The sequence below is a fragment of the Toxorhynchites rutilus genome, chromosome 2 (genome assembly GCF_029784135.1).
Source record: "Toxorhynchites rutilus septentrionalis strain SRP chromosome 2, ASM2978413v1, whole genome shotgun sequence".
NCBI classification, from domain to species: Eukaryota; Metazoa; Arthropoda; class Insecta; order Diptera; family Culicidae; genus Toxorhynchites; species Toxorhynchites rutilus.
Window position 1 is genome coordinate 321,983,366 of NC_073745.1, and position 15,342 is coordinate 321,998,707.

At 41.1% G+C, this 15,342-nt stretch overlaps 1 long non-coding RNA gene across 2 annotated transcripts; it reads right to left on the reverse strand.

Annotated features, from left to right (window-relative positions):
- Positions 1 to 3,454: 3,454 nt before the first annotated feature.
- LOC129770516 (uncharacterized) lies at positions 3,455 to 4,279 on the reverse strand. Of its 2 annotated transcripts, XR_008742130.1 has the most exons (4): positions 4,127 to 4,279; positions 3,921 to 4,067; positions 3,696 to 3,861; positions 3,455 to 3,634 (listed from the first exon to the last, which is right to left on the reverse strand). It is a non-coding gene; the product is annotated as an uncharacterized LOC129770516 (long non-coding RNA). The 2 variants fall into 2 exon arrangements; XR_008742129.1 differs by having other exon boundaries at positions 3,455 to 3,861.
- Between the last annotated feature and the right edge of the window lie 11,063 nt (positions 4,280 to 15,342).

Below are 15,342 nucleotides of genomic sequence, written 5' to 3' on the forward strand. Positions count from 1 at the left end.
TATGGTGAAGCAGGCGTTAAGGTTATGCTCCCAAAAAATATTTGGGGAATACCAAGCACCTTGAATGTCTTACTGGAATGTTATAAGTTATTTAGGTTCGCGTGCCAGTCGCAAAACTGCCTTCAACTAGGACTGCATTTGCGCTAATATTGATCATAATGAAGCATTGCTACTGTTTTCGAGGTTGTTGATAATAACAAAAACAGGTTTATTTCGCTTGTTTAGTCACCAAGAAAGTAAATGTCGTTCTGGAATTTTGTATGTGATTAGGTTTCGCTTACCAGTAGCAAAAATTCCTCCACTAAGGGTGACAGCTGCGCTTCTCTCGAGCATGAGAAAGTAATGCAACTTTTTTTTGAGGCCAGTAATATTAACAAAAGCGTTTCTTTTGAGAATAGCGCAAAAAGATGAGAAGTATTCGTATTCCTAGTAGCTTCAAGCCACCAATGTATGGTTCTGTATGCTATGGCGAACGCTTGTTTGGCGCTTGATTTACGTTGTATGAACGATGCCTAGAGGTGCGATTGCTTTGAGGCAATACTAAATAACATGTAGCATGATATTTGATACTTGCAAATGTTGTCATTGTTGTTGTTTCCATTCGGTGTCAAAGATATATTGATGTAGTTATGAGATGTGGAATAATGGTGCTGGTGTAACATGTATATAATCGACTGTAGCCGAGTCTATGTCAATTGCGAAAAAGGGCACTGGAATAGCGTTCGAGGTAAATTTTCAATGCATTGACATGAAATAAATTGCGACATACGATCAGCTAGTGTATTGTTTTGCAAGGGCAAGAATGAATCATCAATCAATTATCGTCAACTGATTCTACAATGAAAAAAACATTTCAAAGAGTATTCTACTAAGAAGTTGTTTCGAAAATTTCACAGCATTATAGAATAATATCCGAAGGTATAAACAAGCGACTTATATAAAATAACAGCGTAGTTCTACGTCAACAATGCGGTCGTATCTTGGACACAACATCCTATAACTTTTTATAAAAGATTAATCTATCTTTACCTTGCTATATTTAGAAAGAAGTGGAACATATCTATGTTAATAGTTTGTTCGTTTTCCTTGTGCATCTTTAGAGTAACACCTATAATTAATATATGACCCGTAATCTTGAGTTTCAATACGTTACTGCGAAGTAATATGTATGAATGTAATGGGGCCACAAGACTGATGCGCATCAGTATTAATTTTTTTGAATCGCTCACCGATTTGAATCATATTTTGGACGTTAAAGGCATATGATGCAGAAAACAGATCTCAACTTTTTGCACAGGTATTATTTGGTTGATATTTTTAATAAATTAGTTCAATGTGCTTTTAAGCTTTCTACTTTGGTACCTTTGTGATTGAAAACCTAAAAAAATCATCGAATAAAATGCTTTTCAAATCAAGCGAATAAGAATGTAACTTCGGACACTAATTGAGGGGCTTAGAATGAAAGGGGTGTAAGTGATTTGATCGATTTCTCTACATCGACTCTCTCTTTTGGTCATAGCATACCCACATCCAGTCGACGAAAAAAAACATCGACCGAACATTGGCCGTAACGCTCTTTGTTGGTCGAAAATAAGGAACAATTTATGAAACGAAACGGCATCACTTGCTTTTTCGTCAACGATGAACTGTCATTTCATACAAAACAACAGAGCATACAACTGGTGAGTACAGAATTTGTTTTTGTTTCCTATCAATTTCTAATTTTATCATTAATTATTTCATTTAATTTCAGGGAATCTTCAGCAAAACAAGCCTTGAGAGATTAACAAGACAGCCCGGGAGTGGGAGGAGTTCATGGCGATCGCTTCACCAGAATCTCAGCGGAACTCGAAATGTGCCTCGCGGAGGCACTCGCTGTTGATGGAGAAAAATTTCGACGCGAGATCGATGGACGATGAAAATGCTGCCACTTATGAGAGCCTGGAGGGAGATTCAGTGCTAGCGTTGGCGTAAATTATGCGGCGAACCATCATTGTCATGTCGGATGTGTTTTTGCGCGATATGAACGGGGAAGCCTTTTCGCCGATTCCGTTTGGTAGTGTCTATCGTTCGAGGTGCCGTCAAATAAGTGCCATCGGACCCCGTTGCTGTTTGGTCTACGATATGGCCCATTTTTTGGCCCTGGTTGCTATGGAAACTCCGAATGATTCTCCTCCGGCGTTCATTTCACTGGTGGATCCTAGCAGTCAGCTGTTGCTTATTTAGTTTTGCATCGATTCGGGAAAAGATTTTGATTGGTGGGAGTATGACGGCAGTAATGCGAACTGGTTGTTGACGGATGAAGAGCATGTGGCGTTGCTGAAAGTATACTTGGAGATAATTTACGCACCCGTCGCGGGCAGTCCGGATGATGAGATTTATGACGATTACTCGGACGAGGAGTATGAGAAGAAAATCGCCGACGGGGAGGTTGTATTTTCGGACGAGAATTATAACAGCGAAACGAGTGCATCTAATCTAGCCGCAATAAGTACTTCTAATTAGTCACTTCCACCATTCCCACCCAGTTCGAGAAGCGGTGGTGGGTCGAGCGGAAAAGGTAAAGTCGCGAAGCATCTGCAAAGTGTGGTAAAGCGTGTAAGGCATTGTAACATCCGTTGGAATAATCCGACTTTTTTGCTTCCATCAACTGGTGAGTAAGAAAAATGATTTCCCCCATCCCCACAGTGCTTATTTCTACTTCTATCACAGCAGCCAACAGCATCAGCTTTCCCGCAACAGTATCCTCCATGCCCTGGTGGCTATCCCGGGGGACAGCATGAACAGCAGCCGGACATGACCGTCGATAGTATTTCGAGCAATTTTCCCTATCGGAGATCCCGTGCTTCGCGCTCATTGAATAATATATGCGAATATGCATTGCGCCACATATGTGAGAAAAGTTCTCAGCTGGATGTCGAATAGTTTATATTTCATATGTATTTTTAATTTTTTATAATAACATGATTAAAATCGATTAATGTATTTTATTTTCATGTTTCATAACAAACTAATACAAACAAGAGGTGAGCAGTGCTGGAAGCAGCGCTGCAAGCAGGTCGACGCCTTGCACATGTTGGCGAAAAAGTGGCGTCAAGTTGTTCGATGAATGCATATGAAAGGTCGATAACTCGATTGCAAGGTGGCAGCATTTGAGGTCGATTGTTGACATTTCATCGACCCGATCTTGGCAGGCAAAACGGAATGTGGGTACCCACTCTACATTGTTGTGCCAGATTGGTCCCAACAAATGGTGTCGACAACGGTACCGATATCGTGCCATTTTGCAACGATTTTGTCGACCTACCCTTCGTATTCGACAACCAATTTCGAGCCAAACCTGTGCCAATCTGGCACCGCGTCGACCGATTGAAAAACTGCTCAACCCTCATTATGGTGGTATTTGTTTTCATGAAAGTTGAAACAAACATTTAAAAAACCGGCGATGGAAATTATTTAATTTATTTACAATGCTGGTTTATTTACATCAATACTAATACAAGGCTGTACTACAGTTATAATAGATAAAAGCACTATATAATGAGCGAACAAAAATTTTCTTTTGAACAAATTATATGCTACACCGTTTAGAGAGAACATTTTGGTTCACCGGTGTGGATGAATCAAATTTTCACTAAAAAGTAAATGTAGACATAAATGTATTGATTATTATAAATTGTGCAAGTGAGTTTTACCTGAACATTCCTATTTATTCCTGTTCATATCCTGGATGTTGATAGCATTAGCGAAGAGTGTGTTTAATACAATCGTTGAATACAGATACGGGTTCTACTCCGGCAAATTTGAGGTTCGGTAATTGGAGCCATAGCAACAGAAGCTTTTCCACAACTGGGGCGTGCTCTGAAATGAGATGCATTTCATTTAATAATTTATTGCACATATTCAATAGATATACATACCAAGTTGCTATTGACACACACTTAATCGCGGGTTCTATACACAAGGAAACACAACTGGAACTTATTCCGGACTATTGCGTAGGAATAGTACATGGTACTATTATCCTTAAAATCAACCCATTATTTTATTCCTCGAATTTCTGTTAGCTGCAATTCAAAGAAAAAGGCATCAAAATTAAACATTAATTAAAGAAAAACATACTTACTCAAGCAAATTGTTTAATCCATTCACTTCTCTCGTTTTTGTTTATCTGAATGACAGTTCAATGCGAGAGAGGGAAGGCAATCGCTGCAGTGATGCCATTTCGCTCAGCACCAGTTATCGCGTACTTTTATAGTTCAAACTATAGACAGTCCTTCATGCGGGGGTGAGAGAGGAGCTTTAATCCAGTACTTTTATAGTACTTTGTGACATTCGGTCCACATCGGGTCCATAACCGCTCGAAAATATATGAAACTGGGTAGCCTCAAATACATTCCCAGCTGTATTTGACAATGTGGAAGATAGGTCAGAACCTCACCTATCAGATTCTATAGCAAACTTAAATTGGAACGTTTTTGCAATTCAATTCTCCCAGTTTCGTACTTGCAAATAAAGAGCCGAATATCGGGCCATCCGGATATTGAAATAAAATATCAGGAATGCAACAAGCAAACCAAACAGCTCCAAAAATTATGCCGACAGCTTTCACCATACAGTTGGTTATAACAGCGAAATAGAGCTAACGAGCAAAATTCTGTTCAACTAGAATTATAGAATACTAAATTAATTATACCAATACTAAATTATAAAAAATTATAAATAACTAAAAAATACCAAAAGTTGATTGGTTCGACAACTCGCAAGCAGATCGGACAAGTTTTTAATCGATCCAACAAAGGTGTTTTTTTCACATCGAATAATAGTGTTCTTTTTCACCGGTTACGCTTGCGAGTGGAGCGAAGTTTAAAGTGGTGCGCGCTGAGGATCCAAATCAGACACATTCATCACACACGCCACACAGCCGCGGCAAGTAGAAATTTATTTTTCTTTTGTTTCCCTATCATTCCTTCTACCTTCTGTGCACGATTTACACCATTGTTCAACTTTGTGTTAACCAAATCGGCAAACGTTGGCATTAGGGGTGATCATTATCTCTTATATACCGTTGAACTTTTATTGGAATTTTTTTTTCATTTTATCATTTTATTTAACATAAAATAAATTGAATTTAATATTCGCATCATAACCTTATAAAAAATATTTTTTTCACTTATTTATTTATTTTGATTATCATTATATTCTGTTCATATTGAACAGTTGACCGATTTTTTTGATATGGCTGAGGGCGGGAAGGATCCCCCATCGACGCCATTGAATATTTCCAATACCGATCCTCCTCCTGAAGAGCAGGAAGATGAAGCTGAAGTTGAGGAAGAAACTTCTGTATATGAAGTTGGAAGTTTCGAAGATGAGGACATTGACGAAAAACAGGATTTTCGTCCAAAAGAATACCATGAAGGCTCCAAAGACCCATTCATTGTATACTTTAGACGAAAATCTAAACCTCTCAATGTCATTCGTATCTCGAAGGAACTTACTCAGAAGTTTTCTGCAGTTACCGAGATTAAACGGATGGGGCCAGACAAACTACAAGTTGTCGTCTCAAGCATGACCCAAGCGAACGAAATCACGCGCTGCGACCTCTTTGCGATTGAGTATCGCGTATACGTGCCCTGTTGCAACGTCGAAATAGACGGCGTAATAACCGAAAAGGGTTTGACTCGAAAAGAGATTATCGATGGTGTCGGTCGCTTCAAGAACTCTTCACTAAAAACTGTGAAGATTCTTGCATGCGATCGACTGAAATCTGTGTCACAAAAAAATGACAAAAGGGTTCTCAATCGGACAAACTCTTTTCGTGTGACTTTTGAGGGTTCCGCCCTTCCAAACTACGTTGCAATAGGTGCACTTCGTTTACCTGTTCGGTTGTTTGTACCCCGGGTAATGAAATGAAACAAATGTATGCAACTCGGTCACTCGGCCGCCTATTGTTGCAATAAAAAACGTTGCGCAGATTGTGGAGAGAGCCATGATGAGAATCCTTGCGCGAAAGAGCACAAGTGTCTTCATTGCGGCGGGACTCCTCATGATATTATTCAATGCCCGGTGTACAAACAACGAGGGGAAAAAATCAAGCGTTCCTTAAAGGAACGTTCCAAGCGGACTTATGCAGAAATGCTTAAGAGTTCCGTTCCAACGACTCAGGACAATCCCTACTCCATTCTGCAGAACGACGAGCCTGTTGCTGACGCTCCCAATGCAGGAAGTTCCGGTACATCGCAGGGTGCCGTCAGGAAAAGAAAAATTACTTCTTTTCCTTCACTCCCCAGAAAGACGACCGAAACTTCCCAAGTTGGAATGAAAACTCGAATTGAACGTGCTGAGAATAGACCGAAGAAAGTACCTCCTGGTTTAAGCTGTTCTTCCACGCACCAGGGGTCCTCAGCACTTCCCGGAGCAGCACCCACCCGGTCTGTTCCATTTTCGCGGCCGAGGCAACAGCCACAATCTGGTTTGCTTGCGCTTTCTGACCTGGTGGACAACATTTTAAATGCTCTAAATATAAATGACCCTCTTAAAAGCATAGTATTATGTTTGCTTCCGATTGTGAGAACATTTTTGAAGGAAAAATGTGGTTTTTTAGCAGCGTTCATTTCCCTCGATGCCTGATTCAGTGCAAGAGGTCAAGGATTTGACCACTGTAATACAGTGGAATTGCAGAAGCATCATCCCTAAACTAGATCAATTTAAATTTTTAGTTCATAGTTCTAACTGTGATGTATTTTCCCTCTGTGAAACATGGCTTTCTTCAGCCGACGAGCTGAATTTCCACGATTTCAACATTATTCGCCTCGATCGAAATGACTCGTTTGGTGGCGTACTATTGGGGATCAAAAAATGTCACTCCTTCTATAGAGTCACTCTCCCATCGATGACAGGCATTGAAGTTGTTGCTTGCCAGACACAAATCAATGGCAAAGACTTCTGCATTGCCTCGATATATATTCCTCCAAGAACCATGGTCGGCCGCCATCAGTTTTTTGATATCATCGCGGCATTGCCGGAGCCGCGGCTAATCTTAGGTGACCTCAACTCCCATGGAACAGCATGGGGGTCACACTATGATGACAGCCGTGCCACGTTGATTTATGATCTGTGCGACAACTTCAACATGACAGTTTTAAATACAGGGGAAGCAACTAGGATAGCCAACCCTCCTGCACGGGCAAGTATGCTAGACATATCACTTTGCTCTTCTTCATTATCCCTGGATTGCACGTGGAAGGTAATCCAAGATCCCCACGGTAGTGATCACCTGCCAATAATTTTATCGATCGCCAATGAATCAGGTTCTCGTGAGTCAGTCGATATTGCGTATGACCTCACGAAAAATATTGACTGGAGAAAATTTGCAGAAATAAAATCTGAAGCACTTGTTTCAATGCATGAACTTCCTCCACTCGAAGACAGCTATGAGCACTCTTTGGAATACGGCTAGGAGAATGCGTGGCCGGAACATACAAATGAAAGTGAGGAATACTCTGACCGTTGGATTTTCAAATTTGCAAGAAAGGTTTGTCCCGATTCCGTTCCGGCACAAAACGTCGTACGCGACATTCCGCTCCAAGGCGATTATGAGAATTTTTCGATGGTAGAATTCTCAATTGCACTTCTCTCATGTAACAATTCAGCTCGGGGGTCGGACAAGATTAAATTCAACTTATTGAAGAATCTTCCCGACTTGGCAAAACAGCGTTTGCTGAACTTGTTCAACAAGTTTCTGGAGCTGAATATTGTCCCGCATGACTGGAGACAAGTGAGAGTGATAGCCATACGAAAACCCAACAAGCCGGCTTGCGATCACAACTCGTATAGGCCGATTGCAATGTCATCCTGTATTCGTAAATTGTTAGAGAAAATGATTCTACTTCGTTTGGACAAGTGGGTCGAAACGAACAATTTGCTGTCAAATACGCAGTTTGGCTTCCGCCGAGGTAAAGGGACGAACGATTGTCTCGCGCTGCTATCTTCTGAAATCCAAATCGCATTTGCTCGCAAAGAACAAATGGCTTCCGTTTTTCTCGATATCAAAGGGGCATTTGATTCAGTTTCCATGGAACTTGAAATCTTCTCGTTACAGTTTCTGGGCCTCCCACAAGGCTCCTGCCTAAGCCCCCTCTTGTACAGTTTTTACGTCAATGATATAGATGATTGTCTAACTAGAGATTGCACGTTGAGACAACTTGCAGACGATGGAGTTATTTCCATCACGGGTACTAATCCCGCCGTTCTGCAAAAATCCTTGCAAGATACCCTGAACAACCTGTTCACGTGGGCTCTCAAGCTGGGTATCGAATTCTCTACGGAGAAAACTGAAATGGTCCTTTTTTCTAGGAAGCACGAACCCGCCCAATTCCAGCTTCACCTATCCGGCAAAACGATCAAGCACTCGATGTTTTTCAAATACCTTGGAGTATATTTTGACTCTAAATGTACCTGGGGAATACACATTGCGTATTTGAAACAGAAATGCCAGCAAAGAATCAATTTTCTCCAAACAATTACCGGAACATGGTGGGGTGCCCATCCAGGAGACCTCATTCAGTTATACAAAACAACGATATTATCAGTGTTAGAATATGGCAGTTTTTGCTTCCGATCAGCTGCCAGGATTCATATTCTCAAGCTGGAGAGAATACAATATCGTTGCTTGCGTATAGCAATGGGGTGTTTGCATTCGACACATACGATGAGTCTCGAAGTTTTGGCAGGAGTACCCCCGCTTACTCTTCGGTTCACAGAATTATCCTACAGATTTCTCATCCGTTGCAAGATCATGAATCCATTGGTGATTGATAACTTCGAAAATCTACTCCAACTGACTCCTCAGTCAAGTTTTATGTCTTTATACCATGAGTACCTTACCCATGAAGTGCACCCTTCACCAGGCATCTCCAACCAAGTTTGCTTCCCATACTTCTGCAATTCCTCTGTCATTTTTGATCTGTCCATGCGACAAAAGATCCATGGAATCCCAGATCATCTACGCTCCGATTATATTCCGGAGATATTTTCGGCAGAATATGGGAAAGTTAGATCTGATAAAATGTTCTTTACTGACGGTTCATGCATAAACGGGTCCACTGGCTTCGGCATCTTCAATGAAAATTCCAGTGCCTCTTTCAAACTCAAAGATCCTTGTTCCGTGTATGTCGCTGAACTGGGTGCGATATACTACGCACTAGGGATCATTGAAACATTGCCCATCGACCATTATTTTATTTTTTCAGACAGTCTCAGCTCAATAGAGGCAATCCGCTCAATGAAAGTTGATAAACGCTCATCTTATTTCCTAACAAGAATAAGACATCTATTGAGTGTTTTGGTCGAAAAATTATTCAAGATTACCTTAGCATGGGTTCCCTCTCATTGCTCGATTCCGGGGAATGAGAAAGCGGACTCGCTAGCTAAGGTGGGCGCTTCAGAAGGCACACTTTTTGAAAGGCATATTACTTATAACGAATTTTTTCACATTCCTCGTCAGGACACACTCGTTAGTTGGCAGCGCATGTGGAGTGAAGATGAGTTCGGTCGTTGGTTACACACGATTATCCCTAAGGTTTCGACGAAAGCTTGGTTTAAGGGATTGAATGTCGGTCGTGATTTCATTCGCGTGATATCTCGGCTTATGTCCAATCACTACAACCTAAACGCGCACCTCTATCGCATTGGGCTCGCAGCAAACAATCTTTGTGATTGTGGCGATGGCTACCACGACATCGAGCATATTGTCTGGTCGTGTATCCGGTTCCATGCTGCTCGCTCTCAGCTCTCTAATGCACTGAGAGCAAAAGGCAGACAATCGGATATCCCCGTCCGGGATATCTTAGGTAGCCGGGATCCTGATCTTCTGCTTCATCTATACCTGTTCCTCAGGAACGCCGATGTCAACGTTTAATGATTTTTCCTTCGTTGTGTCCCTGTTTCGTATCCCTCCTATCCGATCTATAAACTTTTACTTAGTCGCGGCAATACATACACACACTCTTTACAGATACACGGGCCAAAGGTTGTGCAGTCCACTGATGATTCAACAAAAGCCAAAGGTTGTACCGCTCATGACAACTCTACACGAGCTGATGATTGCGCCGGCTAGTGACTATTCTATCATGGATTCCTCGAGAAGACGCACCACGCTAGATATGGGGTACAGACTAGGGGGGCGTTGCTGATTAATGGTCAGCTGCATACCAATAGGAAGTATCCCGTGTCGGGCACACGTACAGAGCATTGGAGACAGCAACATCCCAATTACGAAAACACTTGTAATACTAACCTCGAGCCAACCGCGAGTAATCGGTTACATATTACTAACATAGTTATAAGGCAAACATTGTCGAAATATTGAACTCCCGGCCCCGTCAGGTTGACGCCATATGAGCCTTAATAAAAATATATATTTTGGATAAAAAAAAAAATACTAAATTTTAGAAATTTCTAATTTCTCATTCATCAATGTTGTTCCATTAATGTTTTTTGAAAGAAATCTACACAATTAGTTCACATTACTTATCATAGTTTTAAAATAAAAATCACCAAACTTCATAAAAACTCGCATTGGCAGTCTTAATAGACGAAGTTCTCACCTAAAATTTAGTTTTTATTGATTTTCGAAGCCTCATGCCGGATGTTTCCAGCATTTTCAATTGGTCATTCAACAAATGATATACATGGAGAAAACATTGTTGAAATTGTTCCTAGTGGCAATTTTTTTTTATTACAGGTTATGGTCGAAAAACTGGATGTATTAATATAAAATAATCTAATAAATAATTAATATAAAAATAATCTGAAAGAAAATATTAAAACGGAAACGAAGAAATATCTACATTTACAACTAATATGTTTTATTGAGGTTAGCATAAACAACTTGATCACGGCAAAATGTGGAGCGATATTTAGTCCATTGCGTTTGTAAGTGACACTATCCTAGACCAGCTGGCGGGCGGCTAGAAATACCTACGCGGGCGACCGGTAGACCCCGGACTACCGTTTGGCCATCCCTGCTCTAGAGCAACCAAGGCTGGATTATTTGAAAAATATGTGGTTGTTTCTGACAATCAGTTGCTATCATTGCTTTCAACCTGCAGTTTTGCATGGAGCATTAGAATTTCTGCCAACCATACTGTTCAATTTATACTTTTCAAACGTACCATTTACTCATTGATAGTCTTCATGCCTCTCATGGTAGAGTAATTATGCTACTTGTAGTCTTCCCGGGGTAGTCCCGGACTGACCAATCATGTCTTCATGTAATTTTGAATTGTCCCTCCAAAAGGTTCTACTGTCCTTTTGCACACATACACACTTTAATGAAAAAACAAACAGATTTCTCTAATTTCTGCTTGGAATATTTCACACACGGTGGGAATCACACCAAATGCTCTTCGGAAACGTGCACCTTTAGTATCACCTAATTCCCACGCGGAAGCCCTGAAAGATCATGTCTCGAAATATTTCGATTGCCAGAACTGGGCATGCCACACAGAACCCATCTGCGAGTAGGATTTCGTTCTTACCGAGCAAGCAAGCAACCAAACAGGACGTTAGATGAGAGTCTAGTTATCAAAACTAACGCACGAAGGTTGTATGACGAGCTTCTGATGAAATACCTAGGATGTCTGCTTATTGACGATGAAACTCACGTGAGAATGAATTTCAGATAGCTTTCTGGTCGAAAATTTTCCCCAGTCATGGTTCGAGGGGATGTTCCTGGCAGATTAAAGTACGTAAAGTACGGCAGATTCGAATAAAGGGTGTGTGACATCAAATTGCATCACGGAAAAAACGCTGTAGAAATTTAATTTTTAGGAATTATATCTCCAGCTTTCGTTTATAATCAGATAAGAGTGTGTAGATCACGTTGGCCATGCTTCACTGTCAATTTTTCGTAAATTTGGAAAAATGTCGTCGAACGAAAAAGAGCGTCGTGAATTAATCCTGTGCACTCATTTCGAGAATCCGAAGTTGTCACATCGGGACATCGGTGAGATGCTGGGAATCGACCAATCCACGGTCAGCAGAGTACTAAAACGATACTTCGAGAACCTAACCATCGACAGGAAGGTGAAGAACGGCAAAAATGGATACTCCGTCAGTGAAAAAGATCACAAGCGCGTAGTTAAGCAGTTTAGACGTGATCCGAGAAGTTCGGTCCGGGATGTCGCCAATAAGCTGAATTTGTGAAGTTCATTCGTCCAGCGGACCAAGCAGCGGGAGGGCCTGCGTACATACAAGGTTCAGAAGGCTCCTAACCGCGACGAAAGGCAGAACATGGTGGGGAAGACGCGAGCCCGGAAGCTGTACACCGAAATGCTGACGAAGCCGCATTGCCTGGTAATGGACGACGAAACCTACGTCAAAGCGGACTTTCGTCAGCTGCCGGGCCTGTTGTTCTTCTCCGCAAGGGACAAATTCAGCGTTCCGGAGGAGATTCGCAAGCAGAAACTATCCAAGTTTGCCAAAAAGTACATGGTGTGGCAAGCGATCTGCTTTTGCGGAAAGCGGAGCGCCCCCTTCGTGATGACCGGCACGGTAAACGGGCAGGTTTACCTTAAGGAGTGCCTACAGAAGCGCTTACTACCACTATTGAAGCAGCACGAGGGCCCGACCATCTTCTGGCCGGATCTCGCTTAGTGCCACTATTCAAAGGATGTGTTGGAGTGGTACGAAGCCAACGGGGTCACCTTCGTGCCAAAGGAAATGAACCCGCCCAACGCGCCGGAGCTTCGCCCAATAGAGAAATATTGGGCGATTATGAAGCAGGCTCTCCGAAAGAACCCAAAAGTTGTCAAATCGGAGGCGGACTTCAAGAGAAAATGGATTTCTGTTCAAAAAAACTACAACCTGACGTTGTACAGAACCTTATGGACGGGGTAAAGAGGAAGGTGCGAGCATACGGGCTTGGGCTCGAAGTATGAATAAAAAGAAAATGCCAAAAGTTGTTTAATAGTTTTTATTTGACTGTCTAAAATTTTCAAAAGGATCGGTCTACTGGGCGAATTTCTACAGACACACCCTTTATACGCGTTGTGATTTGGCGCACGAGTACAGGAGGGTTAAAATGAAAAACTTGAGACTACAGCTAGGTATAACAGCTGTCGAAATACAGGGGTATTTGATGACGAAATGCCACGGAATGCTCAAACCTTTAACCCTTTCACGGGCCGTGAGAACAAGGCATGTAATGAGCGCAAACTACACTACAGCGACATGCTTACATGCTTAAATAGAAATAAAACATTTCTCGCTTAACTTTTGAAAAGGTCCTATGTAACAAATGTAAACAAATCGAGTTAATGGATGCACGCTATTAGTATTCAATCATTGAATGCATTACAAAAACAATCGTTCACGTATCTATTTTATTCATCTTTTTATCGCCGATACAAAAAATATCCAATGTACAGACTCGGATTTTAAGCACCCGGCTGTTACTTCGGACGCCACTTTCCTCCGATGCCCGAAACGTCCGAAGTAACAAGGCAGTCAAAACAACACAAAGTCGTACTTCGGTCGTTTTGAGTTTTTGTTTCTTACAGTAGTTGTTATTGATTTCAGTTCAATTCAACGGGTGATAACAATAATAATCTGTCTTTAGAACGAAATGCTGATTTTTGGATTGTTGTTTAGTAGTTAGTTTCAAATTCTTATCGTGCAACGTAATAGTCCAATGTGCAAACGTGGGCAGTCAAAACGTCCAATGTAACATTTTCGCTTCTTGGAATCAACTTTAAACTCAAATCACGGAACAACAGCTACGATTGGTTTTGGAGAGCTATTCTTGATCGCTAGTGGTGAGAGGAGCGATAAAGATCGATAACTTTTAAGACAATTCGCGGAATAATGTTCGGGTCTTCAACTTCGTTTTTCTCGAGTTGACGAAAATGTTACATTGGACCTTTTCAAAAGTTACGCGAGATTTCTTTTAATACGCAAAACAATTAAAAACACTGGAAAAATTGGTTGCCCTTATTCTTGTTTACGGCCGTATCTGACTTTCGTTCGAAAGACTTGATTCGAACAATTTCGAAAAATACTTTCTTGTTTTCGTACGAATCCGTTCGAACAAGACCTTTTTCGAACATAAACATCAGATGCAAGATTTCATGTATCAATAAAATTTCATGCAAGATTTTATCAAAGCAGCGGTGAAAGTGTCGCCCATACAGTGATCGTTCGTTAATTTTGCCGGAAAATCAACCCAATTATTGAATTTTACTAACAGGACTGCAAAACAGCAAAAACAATAATAAAAAGTACACAAAGAAATGAAATACTAATAATGTTCATGAATCATATTCATAATCCTCAATGACTCAATTCCTTCTATAATAGATTGAACAGCAGAATCAGTACGATTTAAGTTCAAATTATCCGAAAAACAATCGAACGGAATTCGCAAGAAAAAAGTGACGTTTAGAAACCACGTGAAAAACACATTCGTACGAAAACTAGAATGGCCGATTCGTTTGAATTGTTCAATTTTCGAAAGTTCGAATGAATGGATTTGATTCGTACGAAAACAAGAATACAAATGGTACATTCTTTCGAACAATTTCTTTACGTTCGAAAACAAGAATGAGGGTGATAGTTGCCACTACCCGTAAAAAGGTAGAAATGACCGGCTCCGAGTTAGATTAGAATTGTTTCTAAATAAACAGCAATCATCGCAATAATCGACCTCCAAGGTGGGAGCTCGTGATAGATATCGTTAGAATTTTAACGGTAATTTTGTGAATGAAACTTATTCGTGAGGACTTTCTCTTCGATTCTCCAAGAACATATTGGATGTCTCTCGCATTTCTATAAACAAACATACTGACGGTGTGAATCAACACATTGCTTCTATGCTGTCATTGGCCAAGGTACGCACACGCAGAAGATTCGTTCAACTTTCCACTCAACAGGGAACTCATTTTCTGCACCGAAATTTTCCCAACATTGGTGAATTACACCGCTCTATGTTTGATCGATTTTGTGTTACACCACCAGCCTGAGCTTTCTGGCCCTTTTTACTATAGGGCCACTTACTTTACTATACACGTGTTGAAGGCGCGTAAAAAACTGTTGGCGTTTTCCTTCGCATTTCTCCGATATTCACACCGGTACTGGCTGTGAGAACGAATTTTAAAGAAAAAGCTCGACTATCGAATTGCCAGGGATCCTCATCGATGAAATCTATTTCCGTCGGAAGCTCGAGCGAATGTACGAATCCTTTCCGTTCAACTTTTTGTGCATTCGCTAAAAACACAACAGTGACCTCTCGGTGTCAAAATTTGTTCCGTTTGGAAGTGTGATATATCGCCCGAACAAAAA